Genomic DNA, 24,544 nt, shown 5'->3' with positions numbered 1-24,544 from the left:
CAAGTCAAAGGCTAAGTGTCTAAATGGCTTTTTTTTTTTTAAACCAAAAGCCTAGGTTCCAACTATGTTGACCTAGAATGCCAGCAGTAGAAATATCCTAACCCTCTCAGGCCTCAGGGAGCCGAATCCCACACTTATTATCAGTAAGCTATGAAAGAGAAGGGAGGAAACCCGGTTAGGCCCATGGCCAAAAAGGAGTTTTAGTTATGAGAAAGAATTGGTTGATTTCAGTCCATATGAGGGCTTCCAGAAAAGACAGATTGCACAGATGCCCCACTTCCTCATACAGTAAGGAAAGATTAACAGTCAATTTTTACAGTGGTATGGTTGATTTGCTCCAGTAACATTTGGTTGCAGGGGCATTGCCTTCTACCCAGGCTTATTGCTAAATAATACAGGAGCTAGAAGGAAATGCAACAAGAAAGTTGGGAATGGGAAACATGTGGTGAGGTCAGGACACACACTCCCACGTGCCCACACAACGCATGACTTTGCACTTTCCTCTATCGTTGTGAACACGAATGCCACCGTCATTAATCAGAATAAAAATTCTTAAAACTTGCTGCACCATTCATCTCTAGAGCTAAGTAGGATTATTCCAGGCTTTCGGCCCATGTTTTCTAAAAGCCTAGCTGATTAAAAGGCATTAATATTTATGTTTTGCCAACACTGATTATACTGACTGCTGGCAAGTGTTTATGTGATAACCTAGACCCAAGAGAGATGCAGAGAGATGCAGAAGAGCACAGAAGAACGTAACATGCATAGATGAGGGGCACCTGGCAGCGACTGAACTGACTCCTCCTTGGCAAAGGAAGGAGGTTAACTTACGGACTTCAAGGCTAACTAACATTTTATGACTCTGAAATTCTTTTATGTTTATTTATTTTTGAGAAAGAGAGAGACAGAGGGTGAGCAGGGGAGGGGCAGAGAGAGAGGGAGACACAGAATCCGAAGCAGGCTCCAGGCTCTGAGCTGTCAGCACAGAGCCTGATGCGCGGGGCTCGAACTCACAAACCGTGAGATCATGACCTGAGCTGAAGTCAGATGCTCAGACACCCCAAGCACCCCACCATTTTATGACTTTGATTAGCAGACAACTTTTCAGAAAGCATCTACCAAATAACAGGAGTTTCAAAATCCTGTTTATCAATTCTCAGTACTCCATATTCTTTTTTTTTTTTTTAATCTTTTTTCTTCCTGCCTTTTATCATGTACTCATTTCTCTGGAATGCTGCTAATTAAAGAGGAAAGGAAGAGTTCTGATTAAGTCAAATTTAATGAAGGAGAAAGTTGAAGCTCTGAGATTATCCACACAGTTGTCCACATTCTTAAATTCTCTGAGATATCTCCTTCTGTGGCACTTCAACAGAAAGAATTAGCTGAGGTTAGAACTCTAGCATGCCTAAAGATTTCTTGCAAAAGCACCTCTGAAGGAAAAATCTGGTAGAGAATACAATCAACTTCTGCTAGAGACCCCAACACAGCTGGCAATCGGGAAATTCATGCTGTTTGTGATAAGAATGAAAGCAACCAATAGTCTTTCCTCTAAAAAAAACAAAACAAAACCAGAAGCAATGACTTGCAAATTTCTAGCAAGCTTATCGCCCTCAATTCAGGACTATTTGTTTGCCAATTAAGTGTTACTTCTCACAAATACAAAGTTAAATCAACAACCTTCTTGGCATTCATAAGGCTATATAGGTAAAGGAGCCTGTGAAATGTGGAATTAACTTTTTTGGTTCTGAAATTGACACATCAAGTTGATGAGGGTTTTGTCAGCTCATTTAAATTCCATTCCCAGTCATAACCATTGATTCCCCAAGCAAGGAAACAGAAAGAAAGAGTGTGTTATGTTCAGGACAGAATTGAGTGCTACTTGGAATAGGGGTTAAATATACACACATTTATTTTTACCGTTATTTACTACTACCATTGTTACTATTAGTAATGTTGTGTCTAAATAGTTTAACAAGTGCTTTCACATATTTTTTCCCCATTTTTACATGACCTTCCTAATCCTGTGATGGATATAAAATAGCAAGTATTTTATAGATATGTTAAACAATTCAACATCTATCATCATCACCACCATCGTTTCGTGAGCACTTACTATTTGCCAAGCTGTACACTATGTTTAATGTGGATCATCTCATTTAATCCTCACAAAACCCCTAAGCAACTGGTATTATTATCTCTATTTTCAAGATGAAAAAACATGATTGATTGGGGCCTGGACTCTGGGGCTTATCAGTCCAAGTCCAGTGTTCTTTCCACATTGTTATGATAATAGAGTTAAAAAAGAACAAAGAAAATGCTAAAGTTTCCAGTTCATTTCATATCAGTTCCCTTCAGACAGAAATAAAGCAAGAAAGGGACCATGAAAAGAAAGTTAAATTTGCAGCCTCTTCCCAAAATAAAAAAAAAAAAAAAATTAAAATTAAAAAAAATGCAGAAGGCAACAATATTCACCAAATCTCCTGGAGCTTTTATAAATTGCAGTAATGTTGCAATACTACTTACTATACTAGCAGCTAAAAGCACAATTCTACTTTTAGCTCTCCTGCCCACCAAAAAACCAACCAACCAAACAATCGAAAAAAGTTCTTAAAAAATAAAATAAAGAAGACTTTGTTAAAAAGCCTGACAGTGTGGGGTGGCCTACCATAACTGATAAAGCTCTTGGGTTTCCAAACCACCCTAGTTGCAGCCTGGTTGGTCTTTGGTTACAACAGACTTCAATTCCTACTCGGCAAGTATTTAACAAATACCTACTGCATGTTTGGAGCTGTATATACATTTTGCGTGTATAGAGCTGAATGGGACACTTATTGTTCCTGCCTCCTGGAGATTCTTATGAACTAAAGGCAAAGACAGATATGGGATTAATTATGGTGTAATGAATTCCACAACAAGGTATTTATCCCAGTATTGGGAATTAGAGGAAGCTTCCCTGAAAAAAATAGTATTTAGATGAAGCCTGAAGGAATGCCAGAAGTTAATCTGATGAAGAGAGGCATGAGGACTCAGGGAAGAGAAAAGCTGAGGAGCAGAAACAGGGTCACCCACAAATCTGGAAGAATATCTACATCCTCCATGAGGCAGATGAGGTTTCCATAATCTACTCCAGAGTGGAGGTTCAGGTTTAGAGGGAGTCCACCTTTAAATTCTCAAGAATTCCCACATTCTTAAGAAACTAGCATATAACTCCCCTACTCTGGAAGGACAGTGAAGGAAAAACACTGATAGATTCTCAGCTAATTACAACAGCAATGTCAGAAAAAGTTGGTGGGGGGAGACATTCATTTAAAAGGACATAAGAAAATAAAATGGGGATAGAGAAAGAAAAATGATTGGGGTAGGGATGTAAATAAGGAAGGTATACCCTAAATGAAACAGACCACTGTAAGTTTAAAAATGTAATATGATGAGAGGCACCTGGGTGGCTCAGCTGGATAAGCGTCCGACTTTGGTTCAGGTCATGATCTCATGGTCCATGAGTTTGAGCCCTGTGTCAGGCAATATGCTCACAACTCAGAGCCTGGAATCTGCTTCAAATTCTGTGTCTCCCTCTCTGTCTGCTCCTCCCTGCTCGCTCACTCTCTCTCTCAAAAATAAACATTAAGAAAAAGGAATATGATGAGTTCTCTTTACCTACCTCTTAAAGAATTTATAACACACTATTCCAGATTCATTTTTACTGTACTTCAGACCACAAGAGAAGGCAATACAGTGTCGCAGATTTACATTCTTAAGTTCTGCTTAGGTTTGTTAAGTCTGTGGGTGAGAAGCAAATACACTAAAAGCCTTTATTTTGTTCCTTTACTTGGTATGTCAGTTCCTTAATTCATTTTAACACTCATACAAGTATTATTTTTGAATTGCTATAGACACAAAGTGACAGAATAAGAAAGCAGCCCAAAGAGTGCTAGGAAAGGAGGAAAATGATAGTTCTCCAAAAGTAATTCATGTGCTAAATATTCTCTATCTTTCCATCTTGATATATACATTAATCTTTTCCACCCTGTCCTGTGCTTCAGAGGTTGACCTACATCAAGGAGTTCCCTTGAGTTTTCAGTCGGGTATGGTCAATGGGAGGCAATGGTAGGAGATCAGAAAATGAAGGACCAATGAGTTTTTGGTGCCTCACTATCCCTTATTGGTTTCCGTTAACTTTGCCCACAACCTTGAAAATAGCCCCTTCATTAATTGTTCCTTACTGGCCTAAGTTGAATGTGCCACCACTTTCCACACCACCCACCCCCCACTAAAAAATGGAAAAAAACACAGAAGTGCAATGCAAGCTTAGGGAAGGCATGCTTGACAAGGAAAAAGTATATTTATGAGATAGTATGTTAGAACACGAAACCCATTTGAAAACATGTTTGGAGTATATCCATGGATCCCCCCACATACCTCACCCCACCATATCAAGGAGAGTGAGAAACAAAAATGCATTGGGGGAAGATAAGAAAAGAGATGGTCAGAAACATTTTAGACAATGATTCATTCAGGATAACCACCAACGGATGGGACACCCAGAGGAACTATTTGGGAGGAGTTGATAAGTGCATTGGACTTTTCTGCAGTCCCCCAAAATAATAAAACCTTCTATGCAAATATCCAGGGCTCGTTTCCTTCTTTATCCAGGCTAATGTAACCCCAGCCAGGATGACCTCAGTGGCTTCACTCTAGACCTTCTTTCCAAAAATGAAAACTTTATAAGAATACCAACCACTTTGGCTACAATTTTGTTAAGTTACAGACATCAGGTTGCTAGCAGTACAGGGAAAAAGAAGAAATTCTTATCTCTTTACCACAACTATGGTAAAGTTCTATTGGCTTCCTCTTAGCTATATGCATGAAGGAATACAAATTCAACTAAATGTCAAGTACTAGCCAGTAAGTGAATCCCTCTCTAATGGGTTAGACCAATCACAAAATGTTTAGTCATTTCTGCTTCTTAGATGAAAAAAATATATATTACAGTATTCAAAGTAAAGCTGCTCATTTTAATTTTTGCCATCTTCCTGTGTCGTTCCTTAAGTAACAATGACAGCTAAATTATTTTTTCTCAGCCCAAGAGTAATGTGTTGGGCTTCCTTTTTAATGACAACAATCTTTTTGTTGCCAAATGCTTCACGTCTTAAATAATGGCTTGAATCTTGGCTGCAATTACAAGATAAGCTTGTTCTCATAACCTTTTCACAATGGATTTTCATCAGCTCCTTTATAAAGGAAATTAAAATTTGCATTTAACTTCAAGCTCATGTGTCTGAAATTGGACACACCATCAGCACACTCAGACATGGTATTCATAAATGAATAACATTTGGTCTATATGGTTTTGACTAATATTTCATCTCTAAAGGAAAAGAGAAGGAAAATCTAACTGAAATTAATGAAGAATCAACAGAGGTTGGATGACAAGGTGACTCAAAACTAAAGATAATATGTTTCTGTTAATATAATGTGCTAGCTTCTAAATATGCCCCAAAGAAAATCTATGTACTTTCCAAAATTTCTCAGTAACATCTGAGACCTTAGACAATATAGCCATAAGCAGGTTTATGTATTACAGAATGTAAATTCTAGACAATGAAGGCCATGTTAGGTATCAGTTTGATAGAGTGAGTGATATCCTCATTGCTCAGGATAGACAACACAACAATAGCTATGGTCTAATAAAAGCAAGATGTCCCCAGGAATTAACAAGAAACTCCTTTCAGACAATGCTGTCAGATCATTTTTTCCAGAACCCAAGCTGAGCTTTCGCATAACCTGAGAATAAACATCCTTGATGCCAGGACTTGAGAAATACCAAACTCCAAACTTGTGGAGAAGCATCTATCCCTGATCCAGGATTCCAGCTCCCTGGCTTGCCCCAAATGTCTCCTTCCTTTATTGTTGAGCAAGGACCGCCAGCTTTGATAGTAGGTTGGGATTTGCCCATGATACAGTCTCAAATAGGAGAAAACATTCACAACTAAATGGGACAATGGTTAATTCAAAGGCAACATCTGTGGGAAATATGATTGCAAACTAGGAAAGCAAGTTGTCTATCAGGAGACGAGTGATTCATAAATGTTTCTGGCAGGGTCTCACACAGATGGAGTTGTGCGCCACATGCTATTTTTTTCCTGCTAGGATTTTTGCCTAACAGAGTAAGTGATTGCAGACCTGAGTGAGGATGCATTGTGTCGAAAGCAAATGTAGTGAACTTTCTGATCAAAGCATCATTGAGTCTCTTCCCTTGTGATAGTCCCTACTCTGGCTCCTTCCCTTAAGTAGGCAACTTGGGGAAGTTCTTGACTGGAATGTTTGTGCAGATGCAAATGCTGTGACTTCCTTCTGGCAGGAATTTCAACCCTGACAGGATACAGAGAAAAGAAAAATCCCAGTATCTACTTCCCAGCAGCTCTAGAAAAAATGCTGTCAGTTGTGTTTAGGCCAAATGAGGCATATGAGTTGGTCTCTAGGGTGAAGATGGTAGACACACAGAACCTGAGAATATTAGAATTGGGATCTTAAGGCTACCAGTTCAAACTTGTCACTGGACAGTGACTGACTCCCCAGGAGGTCAAAATGACTTGCCAAATGTCTCATAACTACTCAATGACAGAATTCATTGAGGATTATAGGATTATAACCCACTTCGTATGATTCCAAGTTTAGTGTCCTTTTCCCCTATGATGACATAGAAATTTTTTCCCTCATTAATTCATTTATACATCAAATATTTATTCAATACCCACCATATGGCAATCACTGTTCTGAGTGCTAGAAAAAGAACAAGGAGTGAGGGAAAGAAAAACCTTTTACCTCAATTAGCTTACTTTCTAGCAGGAGAGAATAACAAATTCAGATAAATAAATATATAATATTATGTCAGGTAGTGGTAAATGCCTCAGAGCAAGTGAACAAAGGTCAAAAGATAGTGGGGGGCCAGCTATTTAAGAGAGAGGGTGATTGGGGAAACTCTGGGGTGATATTTGAGCAGAGTCCGAATGCAGTGAGGGTGTAAGCCACACAAACAGCTGAGAGAAGAACTTTCCAGGCAGAAAGAACAGTGTGTACAAAGCCCAGAAAGCTGGAATGAGTTTAGTGTGCTTGGGGGGTTGGATGGGGAAGGGGTGTGTGCCTGGACTAAATGAAAGGGAACAGTGGGGGTGAAGTCAGAGAGGCCAATAGAGGGCTTTCAGAAGGGGAACAACTTGATTTTAGATTTTTAACAGGCTATTCTGGTTGTTAGGTAAACAGATTAAACAGAGGGGAGAGAGAAGGAGACCAGGGAGCCCAATAAGGAGGCACTTCTCTAAGACAGAATTTAAGTTCCTTGAGATCAGGCATTTTTATGTAGCTTGTTCATTGTTCCAAAATCAGCACCAAGAAGAGTGCCTGGCACATTGTTGAGGTCTTAGAGGTGTTTACTAAATGAATGGCTACCTGAGAAGTGAGACAGAGGGGAAAAGTGACAGTGGCTTGTATTAGGATAACAGTACTAGAGACAGTGAGAAATGGGTAGATTTGGGTGATGTTTTGAAAACAGAAGTAACATTGGGGCACCAGAGTGGCTCAGTTGGTTGAGCGTCTGATCCTTGATTTTAGCTCAGGTCATGATCCCAGGGAGTCACGTGTCAGGGTGGATCCCACTGAAGATTCTCTCTCTTTGTGTGTGTGTCTGTCTCCCTCTGCCACTGTCCCCAACTTGCTCTCTCTTTCTCTCTCTCTAGACAACAATAACAACAACAACAAGAAAGAAAATAGAAGTAACAAAAAGTTTCAAGTTTGGATATGTATACTTAGTAAGAAAGAAACCAAAAATTGCTCCTAGTTTTTAGCTTCAACTCTCCAGATAAATAGTGGTGAATTCTCAGAGAGAAACAGATTCAGTGGGGAGAATTCTGTCTTGATCATGTTACATGTGAGCTGCTTATTAGCCTTTCAGATGGAAATACTGTATTGGGTAAGCAGTAGAATTGAAGTGTCTGGAGCTCAGGGAAGATATTAAGGTTGGAGATATAAGGGATACTATTTAAAACCACTGAACACTACAATGTCACCCAAATAATAAGTATTGATAGGGAACTGATGGGGTCCAAGGAGCCCCCGGGACGGACATTCCAGTGTTTCCAGAGGGTAGTAGAAGAAGAACCAGCAAAGGACTGTGGCCTAAGATGAAGCAGGACAGGCAAAAAAGCTCGACAAGAGGAAAACCAGAAATTGAGGTATCCTAGAAGCCAAGCAAAGAAAGTGTGTTTCAAAAGGAAGGAGTGATAAACTGTTTCAGTTTTTCCTGAAAGGTCAGGTGAGGCCTGAAAATTAATCACGGTATTTGGTCGCACAGGTCATTGGTGACACTAACACGTGCAGTTTCAGTGGCATGATGGAGACAAAATCCTCACTGGAATGAGTTCAAGAGGAAAGGAGAAAAAAGGACGGGGAGGGCACAAGAATCGACCACATCTTTCTGGGTAATTTGCTATAAAGGATGTAAAGACATGGGGAATGATTTGAAGAAGATAAGGGAATCAAGGAAGGGTTTGGGGTTATTTTTTTAGGAGAGGGTCATTACAACAAGCTTGTATGCTGATAGGCAGATCCATTGGAAGTGGAGGAATTCATGGAAAGAAACAGGACACCTATAAGAGAAAAGTCACAGTTAGACTAAAGAAAATGGAATCCACTGCACAAGTGGAGACCTTAGCTTTGGAACAAAGCAGGTGTCATTAATCTGAAAGGGAGGAAAGGCAGAATACTGGTGAAGATATAATTTGGTGGCATAAAAGACAGCAAGCCCAATCTGATTGCTTTTTTTCCAGTAATATAACAAGGTCATCCACTGAGAACATGGGGAAGGAAAGGGTGTCTGAAATCTAAAGAAAGAGGAGGAGATGAGGTTACAGATGTGGAAGACTGATTCCCAGAAAGGCACTCTGTGCAGCACCAGAATCGAATGCAATAACACTAGATAATATGAACACTCATCCAGTTGCAAAATAAATAAATAAATAAATAAATAAATAAATAAAGTTAACACTGGTAGACCAGGTGTGGGCACTTAGGGGGAGAGCGGCTCCGTGAAAAAATAATGTGCAGAAAGAAGCCGCAGGAGGTGTTTTAAACAATGTTATAGCAGCCCTATAAATTTCAAAGAGAACATCAAGATGAATTATATCAATGTTGCCTTTCATGTTTAAAATATTTAAAAGCAATAAATTATTTTTTTCTGAATTTAGGAGGAAAACACTTGTTATGCAAAAGCATTAGTTCTTTCATTTATTAACTTATAATGAAATAATATAGAGCCACACTTTGAACCAGCAACCATGAACACATATTAGGACATTTAATTATACAGTATTACGTCCTGTACAGAACAGAAAATTAATAACTTGTTAAGTTGAAGCAATTATCTAACAATAATAATAGCAACAATGACAGAATTATATGTTCCTTCAGAGTGCTTTAGAGTGTAGGAACTGGAAACACTCATTTAATCTGAAGAGTTCTATTGTTTATTTTCTATGGTAGTTTTTATTTTTAGCTGCCTGATTTTTCATGGAAGGTTTTAATTAATTCCTTTTACTGCTTTATAAATCTTTCTCTTAAGTACAGTTTTAGATAACACTGCAATTCAAATCTCTGAGTACTTTGAAGGTTTCCTTTTTCCTTCAACACTTTTAAAACACATAAGTTCCACTGTGAGAGATCCAAAAAAAGCAATATAAATAGCTTAGCAATTTTGGACCTTCTTTGGGTTAAAAGAACCACAACATTGCCAGTTTCAAACCGGCTTCTCACCCCACTTTGTGAGGTAGGGGATTAAAAAACAAACCACACACACACATCTACTATCTTAGTTCTTTCAGGCTGCTATAACAAAAATACCATAAATTGGGTGGCTTAAACAACAGACAGTGATTTCTCACAGTTCTGGAGGCTAGGAAGTGTCAGGGCAGGGTGCCAGCATGGCTGGATGTCTGGTTCAGTTGCTGACTTCTTACTGGGTCCTCAATGGTCTTTCCACATGGTAGAGGGGTGAGGGAGCTCTTTGGGCATCTCTTTTAAAAGGTACTAATCATGAAGACTCCACCTTCCTGACATAATCACTAATCCTAATTACCTGCCAAAGGTCACATCTGCTAATATCACTTGGGAGGGTCAGATTTCAACATATGAATTTGGGGAGACACAAACATTCAATCCATACATAACACACACACACACACACCCCTTATAGCTTTTTTTCAAACTCGATGAGATTTAGAGCAATTCACTGCCTATTCTTTAGATTTCATTGCAATAAAATGCCCTCATAATTTACTTTCATTTTTATTCTGAATTAAAAACAAGCTTTCTATCTGAAACATCTTGCATTGTGCTAACCCAGGTCTTGATAGAATATTTTCAAAGCGGTTCAATATATTCTAAGCTGAAATTCTTTTCTGACTTTCAAAAGAAAATATTTCCTTCATTTCCACTATTAAATTTCTCCTACCTTTTTTGCTGATCCACACTAACATTGGGTTTTGGGAAGAATATCACTACACACACAAGATAGCACCTTGTTATATCCATCTGGATTCCCTTGGGTGAAGTAGAAGCCCTCTTGTCCCACACAACCAAGACCGCAGCCAGGTGAACTGAACTTTGAATGAGCTGAACTCAACAGGACAAAAAAGACAAAAGGATTATTGTTCTACACTGTTCACTATGATCAATGCCCTCTATCGACACTGTAATCAAGTAAACTGCACAATTTCAGGGCTGACCAGGAATCTGAGAGGATGAGGGTTAGGTGAGATAAAGGCTTAGAAATCCAACCGAGTTGCAGAAATAGGCCTGGAATGGGTAATTAGCTAATAATCCAATGTCATATAATGTTAAAAGCTTAGTCTTTGACATCAAGCCTATATTCAAGTCCTAGCCATACATGTTGGTGGGTGTTTAATCTTCAAAATGTTATTAATTTTTTCTGACATTGTCAAGTGGGGATAATGGTCTTACGTTAGAGAGTTGTAAGGATGAAAAAAAAACAATTTTCATGTAAGGTATTTAGCATAAGGGACTGGATTATGCTTTTGTTGGCCCACTTTGTAGAGAATGGATCTCAGTTAATACTCAAAACAGTCCTGTGAGGTAGGCTCTATTATTACCACCTCTGTGTTATAAACAGATAAATGGAAGCACAGAGAGTGAGAGCAAATTGCTAAAGGGCACAGAGCTAGTCAGAGTCAGAGACAAAATTTAAACCCAAGCACAATGCGGCTCTGGAGTCCGTCCTAACCACTGTATTAAACTTTGCTCATAGTTCTTTGTCCTGAAATGTCTGTTGAAATAGAAGTTAAAGCTGTGATTAGAATCAGTCTGTAGGTAGGGGACCTGGGTGGCTCAGTCAGTTAATGATCTGACTTCAGTTCAGGTCATGATCTCACAGTTTGTGGGTTCGAGTCCTGTGTCAGGCTATGTGCTGACAGCTCAGAGCCTGGAGCCTGCTTCAGATTCTGCATCTCACTCTCCCTCTGCCCCTCCCCAGCTTGCACTCTGTCTCTCTCTGTCTCTCAAAAATAAATAAACATTAAAAAAAAAAAAAAAAAGAATCAGTCTGTAGGTAGAAAAGAGGACATAGCAATAGTGGTACCAGCAGAAGTCAACTTTAGCACCCAAATAGGCAATATGTGCTGTTCTGGGTGATGTATCCATATAAGAATGGACATCAGACAATGGGCCAAGAGCTAGCAGGAAAGGCTAGAAGAATCTTTGGGTCAGCCAACATCTCCCCAGTATCCAGCTCTCAAAAAATAAGACTTCAAACCAGTGTATAGACATGAACAATGCTTCAACTATAGGATATGAAGGAAGAGACCTTCCCTTCATTGCCCTAAATCCTAAGTCCAATTGGTGGGGGAAATGACTTGGTGCACATAAGATAGCTATAGACTTCAAAGAAAGAGAATCAAAGCAAGGACTGGCACCATCAATTCCAGGGCATCATCCTTAATATGGCAAGAATTATTGCAACCTTTCCCAACAGCAGCAGGAGATTTTATACTTTCCACTGGTTAGCACTTGATAGTTACAGATGTAGGATATTAGTCTGGATATGCTTGGCTGAGTTTGCTTAATAGCAATACAACCAGAGGCTCCAAATGAGACACAAAATATTATGCTGTCTTTGTCTTCTTTTTTCTAAACCTCTGAGTGCCTATACCCTTTTACACAACCTCCACCTTCTCTTCTTAAATTGTACAACAGCTTGAAAGTATAAAGTTATAACTAAACTTCCTTTTACTACAGTTCTGACCTCTCACAAGGTTGTTTCCTTCAATAGCTTATTGGATATATGGCAAAACAATTCCAGGATCAGGTTGTGTCTGGTTTCCCTCATATAGTCAAGCTGATATTGAGATTCTCCCTTGATTACCTGGAAAGGGGCTAGAAAAACAGCCGCCAAACTGGACATCTTTACCCAATTTAGAATTAGATCTATGCTATTCGTCTCCATTCCTTTCTTCTCCCTTCATCTCGTATTCTTTTCTCTCCCCAGATTCCTCGAGATAGGACTCACCAACACTACCAGCTGATTAACACACACTTTTTCCTGTTCCCTGTAGGGCAAACAAGCTGTGGGCAGTCAGCACCAAAACTGAGGACAGCTCCTTTCCCTGGGGCTTCCTAGCGTGGTTCCCAGTTGTGGTTTTACTGCAGGACTTTAGTTGGTAGCTAGGAGGTTCTCCAAATCTCCCACCCTCACCGTGGCTTTTAATATCAGAGTCTGAATGAACTATTAAGTTTATCTGCTATAATATTTTCAGAGCTCTCAAGGTCTAATGGTAGATAAATAGAGTCAGTAGAGGCTCACAGGAAATGTTTCATCCAGTCTTAAGTTAGCACTTACAAATCAAAGACTCTCCACTGCTGTTTTCTAATCTAATAAACCTCAGATGGTTGCTTAGGTACACTTACAATAATGGAAAGGGGTGGGAAAAGAATAATAACCTCTGCATCAGTATGAGTCCATCCTGTTCTGAGTTGAATATGCTAGGTTGAGCTCCTGGAATACCTACCTCACTGCCTCTAGGGCCTCACTAGGTTTTGTTGATACTTCTATAAACTTCCAAAATGTCAGGATATATACTTCCAGTGCTGTTTGGACATACCTTAGAAGCTTAAACTAGCAATTCTAGAGTTATTTGAGCATGTATCAGGACATACCCCACTTTTTTTGGTATATTTTAGACAGTCTCTGGCATTCCCATCTCAGGCTTATATGTCCTCTGTGGGCAACCACAAGTGACTGAGTTGTAATGTGGTTCAGAAGCAAGGGATGCTACATTTGGGGGAGTCCATATTCCCTGGGGAAGCTTAAGGAGCCAGTTAAGACTCCTCAGGTAAAAAGAGACACTAGAAGATACTCTGGTTTGGGAACACTAGCTATAACAGAGAGTATTGGGTTGTTGCTGAGTAATCACTAGATTATCCAACCTACCTGCCCTAGCTCATGGAAAAATTTGGGACCAGAAATACCACCTAGGTAAAAAAAGTTTCTCCTATGTGAATTGTACTAATCATGTCAATATTCTCCATACATGCAATGATAACTCCTGTATGTGTCAAAATTACTTGAAGTAATGATGTCTTGAATGTTCTACCAACTCAGCTGGGTTTCCAACATGAAACCTTCTATAATCTCAGGCATGGGGAGGGAGGGCAGGAACTAGTGAAAGTATATTCATGGGAACTGACTGACTACAGACAAAGTCTTGGCCAGAGTAGCTGAACACATTTATTTTGGAATTATAAGTGTATAGATGTCAAGTGATACTCCGCCAGACTTGATCTCTATTTGAAGTCCCTGTGAACCCCAGAAAGAGTAGACACATGGATTTAGAGCTCAAGACCAAAGCCAGAGCTCCAATTCAATCCCTCATAACATCCACAAAACAAAGATAACTTTCCAAAATCTGACAGGGCCAAGAAATTTCTTGAAAATCCTAAGTGGATTTGCAGAATCTGTCAGTCAACTAATACTACAATAATACTACATAACAAATATCCACAAAACATCACTGACATACAACAATAAGCACTTATTTAGTTCCTGCAATGCAAATTGACTGGAGGTTAGCTAATTCAGATTGGACTTGGCTGGACAGTTCTGTTCCACACGTCTCTCAACATTCTCCTGAGACTAGCAATAGTCTGGGAATGTTCTCATAAATATAGCAGAAGCACAAAAAAGCAAGTGGATACATACAAATACTCTTAAGGCCTAAGCCTGCAACTGGCACATGGCACTTACACCTGATGCTATTGACCAAAACAAGCCTCAGAACCAATCCTAGAGTCAGGAGATGGGGAAATAAACTGTAGGCCTTTAACAGGAGAAACGGAATAGTTACATGGCAAAGAAGAGAAGTACAGGGAATGTGATCTGCCACAAAGGTGATCAACGAGCACACCAAATGAGAAGCCGGCCATAATGAGACTTCTGCACAGATGTGACGATTACTAGCAGACCTGTTGTCCTAGGTCAGGGTTGCTTCTGCAAAATGCATTCCTTTCATATGACACCAGTACTTTGTTACTACTGACTCCAGAGCAAGAAGAATGAATATTTAATCAAATATCATCTGGTCAAGGCATATCTTCCAAAATAGCTCTTTAAGAATGAAATGGTGTTCATCCTTCCCCCGAAACATTAGTCTTTAAATTCACTTAGCATACCACTAATATATGTGAATGAGTAAAAATATCCCAAATGCCTTATAAATCTTTTATTACCTGGACACGGAGTGTACTCACTAGTTATTATACAATAATTACATGGAAAATAGACAAGCTCTCTGTCTTTGCCAGGCTTTGACAATCTGACCATCTGGGTGTGGATAGAATGAACTTTGAAATTTCTCTTCAGAGATTTCCAAATGCATTAAATTCTCAGTAGGTTTGGCAGTAATTGTAGAAGTGATTGTGTTATGACTACCAAGTGAGAAATCTAGGTCTATCATTTGGCTACATAGAAATTATTATAAAATTAAAAGCAATTCAGTAGGGTCTTGGCAACTTAATATCATATCCTTGAATTTTGAAAAGGGTATGAATCCATTTAAACTGGCTTTCTTGAGTATGATTTTCTAGAATCATAGAGGAATTAAGACAACCCTTGCCATTTCTTTGATTTTTGGATCATACCTTAAAGATTGTTCTGTGTCTTCACAAACTTTCTTACTTGTTTTTCTCTTTTATGTGTCTTGCCAGAATATTTTATCTCAGAATATTTAACCAAGTGCAACTCAACAGCTGTTCTCAGTTAATATCTTCAGGTTAAATCAGTACACATACTACAAACTAAATAAAACCTGCTTGGGGTGTTTGTTTTTAAAGTCAGTAAGTGCATGAACAGCTTTGAGACTTATATTCTCACCCCTCCACCACCCCAGCATTCTCCAAATAATCGGGATGTTCCAAGGAGATCAGGCAGATCATTGTACTTGCAAGAGAGTATAGATTTCAAAGACATAATCATCATTAAGGAAAATTATGCTGCGTATTGTGTTGATTACCTGGATTACCAATGATTGTTACTAGAAAATGGGTCTGCCTGTGTAACTGTAAACACATCTAGACATCATTAAATTTCATTCACTAGTAACCCCCTTTATTTTTCTAAACAAGGCCATGTCACTTAGTTTTAAGGACAAATTTCAAAATATTTTCTCTATCATGGCAGCTAACAAATATAATCTGACCCTATATGGCTAAACTATATGAAGGCTATTGTGACATTTTAATATTTGCTAAAGTAAGGAGATAGGCCATCAAAAAATTCCACAGGACATTTGTGACAGTGCAACCAGAAGGCACAGTCATCACATGAACTCATGAACTCTGTTCCCACTGGCCTAGACCAGTGGCCTTCACACTTTTTTGACCAGGACATACTGTAAAACACACATTTAACATCACAACTCAATATACATACTCACATCCTCAAACACACACACATAACTGAAATAACAGTTTCAGGAAATGGTACTTGACCTCACTACATATGATACACTCTGATATTTTGCTTCTCTTATATTTCATTATGTTTCCAAATGCTAATGGCAGTGTACTGAAAATGATTTCATAGCCTACTAATAGATGGGGACACCTGTTAGAATATTGGAGGAGTTGAGCCTTTGTGGATGTCAAAGTCCAGGTTCCCTGGAAATTGGACCCCAAGGCAAAGCTTTAGGGCTTTGGAAGTTTTATCTCAGGAAAGCAAGAGTGAGAGGAAAAGGAAGTGAGTCAGGGAAAAAGAACACATACAAAATGGTGCATTGCCAAGCTGGCCACAGCTCCATAGGAAAGCACAGCTGGTTACTCAGTCACAAAGGACGGACATCTCCAGCATGTCTGTATGGAGCCCTTTTTGGAGAGTGGAGGAGGAAGGCAAGCTCTTTCCCATGGGTATTCTCCTCTTGGTCAAAATTTGCCCCTCAAATTCCCTCCCCCCACATTTCTGGATTGTGTCGCCCAGTTCTTGCAGGCAGAATCTCTTCTAGTAAGGTCAGACCCCATGCCAATGCTTCTGGGGAAGAGATGGAAGAGATGCTGACACCCAGATCTTACCCCTAAGGGAGACTGAAATAATCTGAGATGAAGGGATGATTATGGCAGCTGGTTTTTAAGACCCTGGAGATGACACAAGTTGGCACTGTTCTCTAGCCAGGAAGTGGAAGGAGCAGCCGAGGCCCAGGAGTCATGTAGAGCTGAGCACATCTGGGAAGCCCCCAAATCAGGCCACTATTTTGGGGAAAACAGATTGTAGAGTTAGGAAGCCTAAGTTCATATCCCTCTACCTCCACTTCCCATATATGTGGTATCTGTGTAAATTGCTTTACCTCCTTGATGGATGATATTAATAACCTTGCAGAGCTGCTATAAAAACTAGAGATAATATAGAATTCACTCCAAAAAGGACTTTTATATCTTTTGTTAGGCTTATTAATAGATAGCTTATATTTTATGCTACTATAAATGGTATCTTTTTTCTTTTTGTTAATACAATTAAATTTATGTACAGCAAACTTGCTAAGCTTTTGTTAATTTTAATATTTTATCTCTAATTTTTTATTCTCTATGCAAAGAATCATTATCTGTTAATGAAACTTTTGCTTAGTACTTTCCAATCTTAGTGCTTTTTCCCCTCTCTATTTTACTTTCTGTGCTAGCTAGAGCCTTCAGTACAACACTGAATACAATTATAAAAACAGGCACACTTGTCTTATTCCTAATATTGAAAGGAAAACTTTCAGTGTTTCATTATTTAGTTTATTTGGCTTATGTGCTGCAGGCTTTTTAAAAATTCAATTTAATTTTAAAAAATAAATAAAATTTAATTTAATTAAAGAATGACAAACACCTTTTTATTTCTAGTTTTTTTCATGAATGGATGGCGAGTTCTATCAATTCATTTTTTTCAGTATGTATTGACACATTATTTGTTTTATCTGTTAATGAGGAGAATGACATTGATTTTTCTATTTTTTTTAACCTTGCATTTCTAGGATAAACACAACTAAATATCTATGATGGATTATTTTTTTAACATAGCTGAATTGACTTTGCTAATTATTGTATCTATGCTCCTGAATGATATTCACCAGCAATTTTTCTTTCTTCCACTGCCCACATCAGATTTGGGGGGTCAAAGTTACACTAGCACCATAAAATGAGTTGGGAAATATTTCCTCTTTTACTCTATTTTGAAATAGTTCGTGTAAGATTGAAAATATTTGTTCCTTGAATGTTTGGTTGGGCTCCATGATATAACCATCAAAAGCCTGGAGTTTTCTCTGTGGGAAGATCTTCAACTACCTGTCAATTTCCTTAGTGGTCAGATAACTTTTCATGTGTTCCTTTTCTTCTTGACTCCATTTCATTAAGTTACATTTTCCTAGGATTTTATCCATTTCATATAAATTTTCAAATTAACTGGCATAAAGTTGTTCATACTATCCTTTGATTATCTCCTTAATTCTGGCAGTTACAGCCCCTTTTATGTTCTTCAAATTGTTTAGTTGGAACAGTTCTTTTTTCTTCATCAATCTTGTCAAAATTTGTCAATTTTATTAGACTTTCCAAACAACTAAAGTTGATTTTGTTCGTCCATGTTTATTTTCCATTACATTAATTTTGGCCCAAGTCTTCATCATTTCCTTTCTTCCAGATTCTTTGCATTTATTCTGCTCTTCTTTGCTGATCCTCTTAATACATCACTCATTAGCTTTCAATCTTTGTTTTTGTTTTGATATAATCATTAAAAGCTAAAATTTCTTTCTAACTGCTGCTTTATCTCCATCTCATAAGTTGTGATAGCAGTATTTTCACTATCACTCCATTCTAAATGTTTTCTAAATAAATATTTTCTTTGATTGTGATTTAATGTATTTTTTAATTTCTCTCTATATGGGGTTTCATTGATTATCTTTTGGTTATTGATTTCTAACTTAACTTCACTGTGTTCAAAGAACAATACAGAACATTGAAGATTACTGAGATTTTAGTATATGGCCAATTTTTGCAAATGTCCTTTTTATTCTTATACATAATGTATATTAAGCATTGCATGGGCATGTTTTTATACATGCCCATTAGGACATGATTTTTAATCATATTGTTTAAATCTTCATTTTTCTTACTGTATTCCTGTCTGTACCACCACTCAGTTTCTGAAAAGTATATTAAAATCTTCTATAATTGTGAACTTATTTCTTTATTAGGTCTGTCAATGTTTTATTCATTTTGATATATTTCATCAGGTACACACAGATTTTAAATTATTATATTTTCCTAGTGAATTAAATATTCTATTACTAAGAAGAGATTAATTATGCTTTATACTTTAAAGTACATTATGTGTGACATAAAAATAGCTACAGCATCTTTCTTTTGGCTAGACTTTGCCTGATACATTTTTCCATCGTCTTTTGTTTTATTATCCAGTCTAATAACCTTTATATTTTAGGTAAAGCATTTCCTTTACATGTATATTTTTTGTAACTGACACTTTTACTTATATCTGCTATCTTAATTGGTGTTTTCTATGCATTCTGCTTTTTCCATATTCCCTTTCCTTCTCATTTCTTATCTTTTAAAAATTGATTATTTTTTTTCTCACTTCTATTTTCCTTTAGCAGTTTAAGTTGTGTACTGCTTCTATTCCTTTACTGGTCTTCCTAGAAATTACAGCATATATGCCATAAAAATAAATGTCTTTACCTCCCCGCACAACACAATTTTAACTTCATTCATTTCCCTTCCAACTTAAGTTTGGTTGTTTTCTACTATTTTAGCTTTGCTATTTCAGCATTTTGGTTTTAACCTACTTCTCATCCCTATCTCTAAGTTTACCAATATCTTTGCTCACTATTTCTTACAAAATCTCAGATTCTCCATCTAGAATCATTTACATCATTGCCTAAATATATCCTTTATAAATTATCTTAGTGATAATCTTTTGGAAGTAATATTGATACAGGTTTGCCTGAAAATGTTATTTTGCCTTTGTTTTCATAGGATATTTTTAGGGTGGCGCAGTCGGTTAAGCGTCCGACTTCAGCCAGGTCACGATCTCGCGGTCCGTGAGTTCGAGCCCCGCGTCAGGCTCTGGGCTGATGGCTCAGAGCCTGCAGCCTGTTTCCGATTCTGTGTCTCCCTCTCTCTCTGCCCCTCCCCCGTTCATGCTCTGTCTCTCTCTGTCCCAAAAATAAATAAATGTTGAAAAAAAAATGTTTTTAAAAGAATTTCTAATTTTTGTTACATTCACACAGTGAAATACTAGTGAGCAATAAAAAGGAACAAGCTATTGATTCATGCAAGAACCTGGGTAAAGCTATAGAGAATTATTCTTAGTGAAAAAGCCCACTGCAGAATGTTAAATACTGCATGATTCCATTTACATAATACTCTTAAAATGACAAAAGTATAGAAATGGAGAACATACTAGTGGTTGCTAGGGCTTAAATAGTAAGTGCAGGGTGGGAGGAAGTGGGTGTGACTATAAAAGGGCAATATGAGGTGTCCTTGCAGAGATAGAACTGTTCTCTACCTTGACTTCAATGTCAACATCATGGTTGTTGCTATTGTACATAGTTGTACAGATTTATAATATGTCACCATTGAGATAAACAAAGTAAAATGTACAAGGGATCTCTCTGTAGCATTTCTCACAACTGCATGTGAATCTACAATTATGTCAAAATTAAAGTTTAATTTAAAACTGACTTTAAAATATATTATGCATGCATTATGTATGATTCCATTTATAGAAAGTTAAATACAGCTGCACATTAAATTAAATTCTTCATTGGCAATTATTTTCACTGGCTTCTGGCTTCCATTATTGTCATAAGAAATCAGCTATCAACCATCAACCATCTCTTATTAGTGATCCATTTGCTCCTTCTGACTACCTTACAGATGCTTTCTTTGTGTTTTGTGTTCTCTGGTTTCAAGCGAACGTGTTTCAGTGAACATTTCTTTTTAAATATCTGCTTTGGATTCATTGGCTTTATGTATCTGAGTAATTATGTCTTTAAACAATTCTGGAAAAATTTCCCATTCTCTGTATTATCTTTTTATAAAATGCCAATTAATCTTGTGGTAGATATCTCACTCTCTCCTTTGTGTCTCTTACTCTTTTCCATATGTTCCATATATTTGTCTCTAAGTGGGGCAGGCAGCATTTTCCAGTTCACCTTTATACTGAGGGCAAAGTGCTCTTGTCCCAGCTTTCTAAAAGAGGTTCCTTTATTAGACTTCACACCTGAGTTTTGTGTCCTGTCTCATAACTCTGTGAGAAAGCTGAAGGTTACTAGCTTCATTAAATATCCTCCAGACAGAATGAAAATCTAGAGGTAGCCTAGCTCTCTGGATTTTTATCTTCACCTGTCTTGATTTTAGTCTGATAATTCCTTACTTCTGCATACCTGGCCCACCATATTATAAGAAACAAAAGGTAAAATTATTCATGTAAATTGTCAGGTACACATAAGGCATTCGATAAAGATTACCTGTTACTATTGTTCAATGTCATTCTCCTAGCCTAACTAGCCTGTTACCTTCTTTTCCTCATGGAATCATCATGTATTTTAATCAAATTATATATTTTTAAATCAGTTTTTAAACCAATTCTTCATTGGTTTTTCTATTAATAGAATTGCCAAGGCTAAGTTCTGAATTCTAGTAATTTGAACCAGAAAAGCAAAAAGCCATAGTCACTTCGAAACAGCATACCTGTATCCCGTGAACATAAGGGAAGGGAAACAAAAATAATGTAAAAACAGGGAGGGGGACAAAATAGAAAAGACTCATAAATATAGAGAACTAACTGAGGGTTGCCAGAGGCATTGTGGGAGGGGGGATGGGCTAAATGGGTAAGGGGCATTAAGGAATCTACTCCTGAAATCATTGTTTCACTATATGCTAACTAGTTTGGATGTAAATTTTAAAAAATAAAAACAAAAAAAAAGCCATAGTCATACGTGTGTTCCAAGGCTCTCTAATAGGACAGGAAAAAGGAACCAGCTCCACTGACTTTAGATTTGAAAACAATACCTTTTATCATGCAAAATACAGTGAAGAGTTGAAAAAACAAAGACAAAACAAAAAACTAAACACAGATCAAATTACACAGCAAATTTCTTCAGGAAAAGAAAATAAAAGACCTATTTTCCAAGTCATAAATTTTATTTGATTAATATAAAATAAAATGAGTTTCATGGCTGTGTACCTGTATCTGATCAAAACTCCAATGTTGGTGAATGTTGCTGTCTCTGTCTGGAGGAATGGGAAAGAGGTTTGATGCTGGAATTTCAGAAGTTCTAAACCAGACAGGGTCACTGTAAGGATACATGAAAGTCGTCATAATTCTAAATCACAAAAGTAAATATGAACATGCCTAAATGCCAATATCTCCTTACTATCATCTCTTGCCAAGTTTCTACTGACAGAACTAATTAAAGGAAAAGTGACATTTTTCCACATTTATCTCATTGGCAAAATATCAACCATATGACTTGCTTTTGAACTGTCAAGAATGGCAACATTTAACACTTCTCAAGGGAATATGTCAAAGAAAGACCCAAACTGCTACTTAATGCTATTGCCCCTTTTCAGATGTGAAGCTATGATTCCAAGGACAGCAGTATGTTAAGAATGGCACATCTGTAAAAACAGAATCAATCATGATAGAATAGTTCTTTTATTTATTTGTTTGGTTTTGACCAGATATGTTATATGGTTCAAAGTTACTGAAACCCTAAACTCTTAACAGCTCTGAATTATGAAACAGTAGTTAACTACCCTATGGAAAGATATAAACATTTATGAGCACTTGGATATTTCCTCACAAGTACAAGAATCATAAGGAAAGAGAGCTTGGGGTCATGTAAGGTGCATCCCCATTCTCAACTGAGAGATAGGTGGTAAAAGGAGGGGAAATAAGCCAGTCAGGAGACAGTTTGGAGTTAGTGCAAAGTGTACAGGACCAGTTGTTTGCAAGTTCCCAAAACCAGCCCCAGGAGAGGAACTGATAACTGAACTAGTGGAGATCAAAAGAATGAGGAGGCAGGCTTCAGACACCTGCCTGGCATATGTGTGAACTTTATTCTAGAGTATCAAAATGCAAAGGCAGGACCAGGACACCCTGTACAATCTGGAATAGTTACAGGGGGATAAATATTGGTAACTGGATTGGACACTAATATGAGTCACACTAAGGCAAGAGCACTAATTATGCATAATTATATTAAAATTTTGAGCAGATATAATTGCTGAGTTTGCTTTACACCTGAATCATATGCTGATGTTTAGAGAATTTGAATCATGAGCGATAAAGACTCACAGTTAATCTTAGTTCCAGAACCAAAGTAGAAATACTGTATTTTACGAGAGAGGAAAAAACCCATTGCATTTAAAAGATTTTTCTCATCTTTACCTATAATATAAATTGAAAGCCAAACCAGGAACCAGAAAGTATTCTCTAAAGCATGATTTTCAACATACAATGAAGTCTTTAGCTTTTTACTCTCTAGCACTGTGTACTGTTGAGCCAACAGTATTATAAAACCATTCAGCTTAATAGAACAAATAGGGGCTGATACCTATTGTGTGCCAGGAAGTTTTCACCAAACAGACGAATAAAACATGGAACTTAGTATTGGAGCAAACATTCTTTATCAACAGGCCATAAAGCCTCAAAGAGGAGCCTTGTATAATTTCTTACTTTTAGTAGTATTGAGTGTGTGTGTCCATGTGGCTCTAGACATTTAGACACCAGGCAGGGGCTCCATAAATGTTGCTGAATGAAAAAGTACCACTTATTTGGCCCATATATTAGTTTTCTATTGCTGCTGTAACAAATAACCACAAATTCACAGGCTTAAAGTGATACTCACTATCTTGAAATTCTGTGGGTCAGAGGTGCAGGCATAACATCTCTCAAAATATCTCTACTCAGAGATCATAAAGCAGGTATTAGCTGGGCTGGGACTTTATCTAGAAGTTCTGAGGAAGGTTCCACTTTGAGGTAGAATTCATTTCCTTGTTAATGTAGGACTAAGATTCTCATTTCCTTGACATGTGGTTCATCTTCAACCCGCCAATAGCACCTCAAATCTCTGACTTACTCTTCTGCTACAAGGCAGAAAGATCTCTGCATTTTTAGGGTTTGTGTGATTAGATCAGACCAGCCCCAGATAATTCTGGATAGTCTCCCTATTTTAAGACTAGCTGATTAGCAACCTTAATTACATTTGCAAAGTCCCTTTTTCTATGTAGCATAACATTCACAGGAGCAGCATCAGAGGGCCAAAATGTTCTGCCTACTGCAAATCATTTGATTCCAAGTGGTATAAATGGTAGTTTAAACCAAAAGGGACTTACTAACTGGGAAGTTAAGGAATGATGCTGCCTTTATCATGGATGAAACCATGCCTGAAGATTTAGATCTTAGACTCCATCTCTAAGCTTTGTCCCCTTCTAGGTATGGGGAGAATGGCCTCATTTTCTCCTACTACAGATTGATTTACTTCAATTCCTATTTTGTATCCTCCCAGATTAGTGACCCACAGAAAAGAGGAACTTCTTTATTCTAATGTCCAATCAGAGTTTCATGTTTTGGACTCTGAATTTAAGCAGATGAATGGATAAAGAAGATGTGATATATATATATATATATATATATATGCATGCAATGGAGTATTACTCAGCAATAAAAAATAATGAAATCTTGCCATTTGCAACTACATGGATGGAACTAGAGGGTATTATGCTAAATGAAATTAGACAGAGAAAGACAAATATCATATGATTCACTCATATGAGGAATTTAAGATACAAAACAGATGAATATAAGGGAAGGGAAGGAAAATAATATAAAAACAATAAGGGGGACAAAACATAAGAGACTCTTAAACACAGAGAACAAAATGAGGATTGCTGGAGGGATTGTGGGTGGGGGATGGGCTAAATAAGTAAGGGGCATTAG

At 37.6% G+C, this 24,544-nt stretch overlaps 1 long non-coding RNA gene across 1 annotated transcript in view; it reads right to left on the bottom strand.

Moving 5' to 3' along the window:
• Positions 1-24,288, bottom strand: part of LOC147577494 (uncharacterized) — a 234,347-nt gene extending 210,059 nt beyond the window's left edge. Inside the window, exon 1 of the long non-coding RNA XR_015240349.1 lies at positions 21,788-24,288. This is a non-coding gene — a long non-coding RNA (uncharacterized LOC147577494). The remainder of the gene's footprint in view (positions 1-21,787) is intronic.
• Between the last annotated feature and the right edge of the window lie 256 nt (positions 24,289-24,544).

This window comes from Puma concolor, chromosome C2, assembly GCF_028749965.1.
Source record: "Puma concolor isolate L17-30 chromosome C2, mPumCon1.1.hap2, whole genome shotgun sequence".
Classification (NCBI taxonomy): domain Eukaryota; kingdom Metazoa; phylum Chordata; class Mammalia; order Carnivora; family Felidae; genus Puma; species Puma concolor.
Note: the sequence above shows the minus strand (reverse complement) of the source record. Positions and strands in the feature narration are given on the sequence as shown.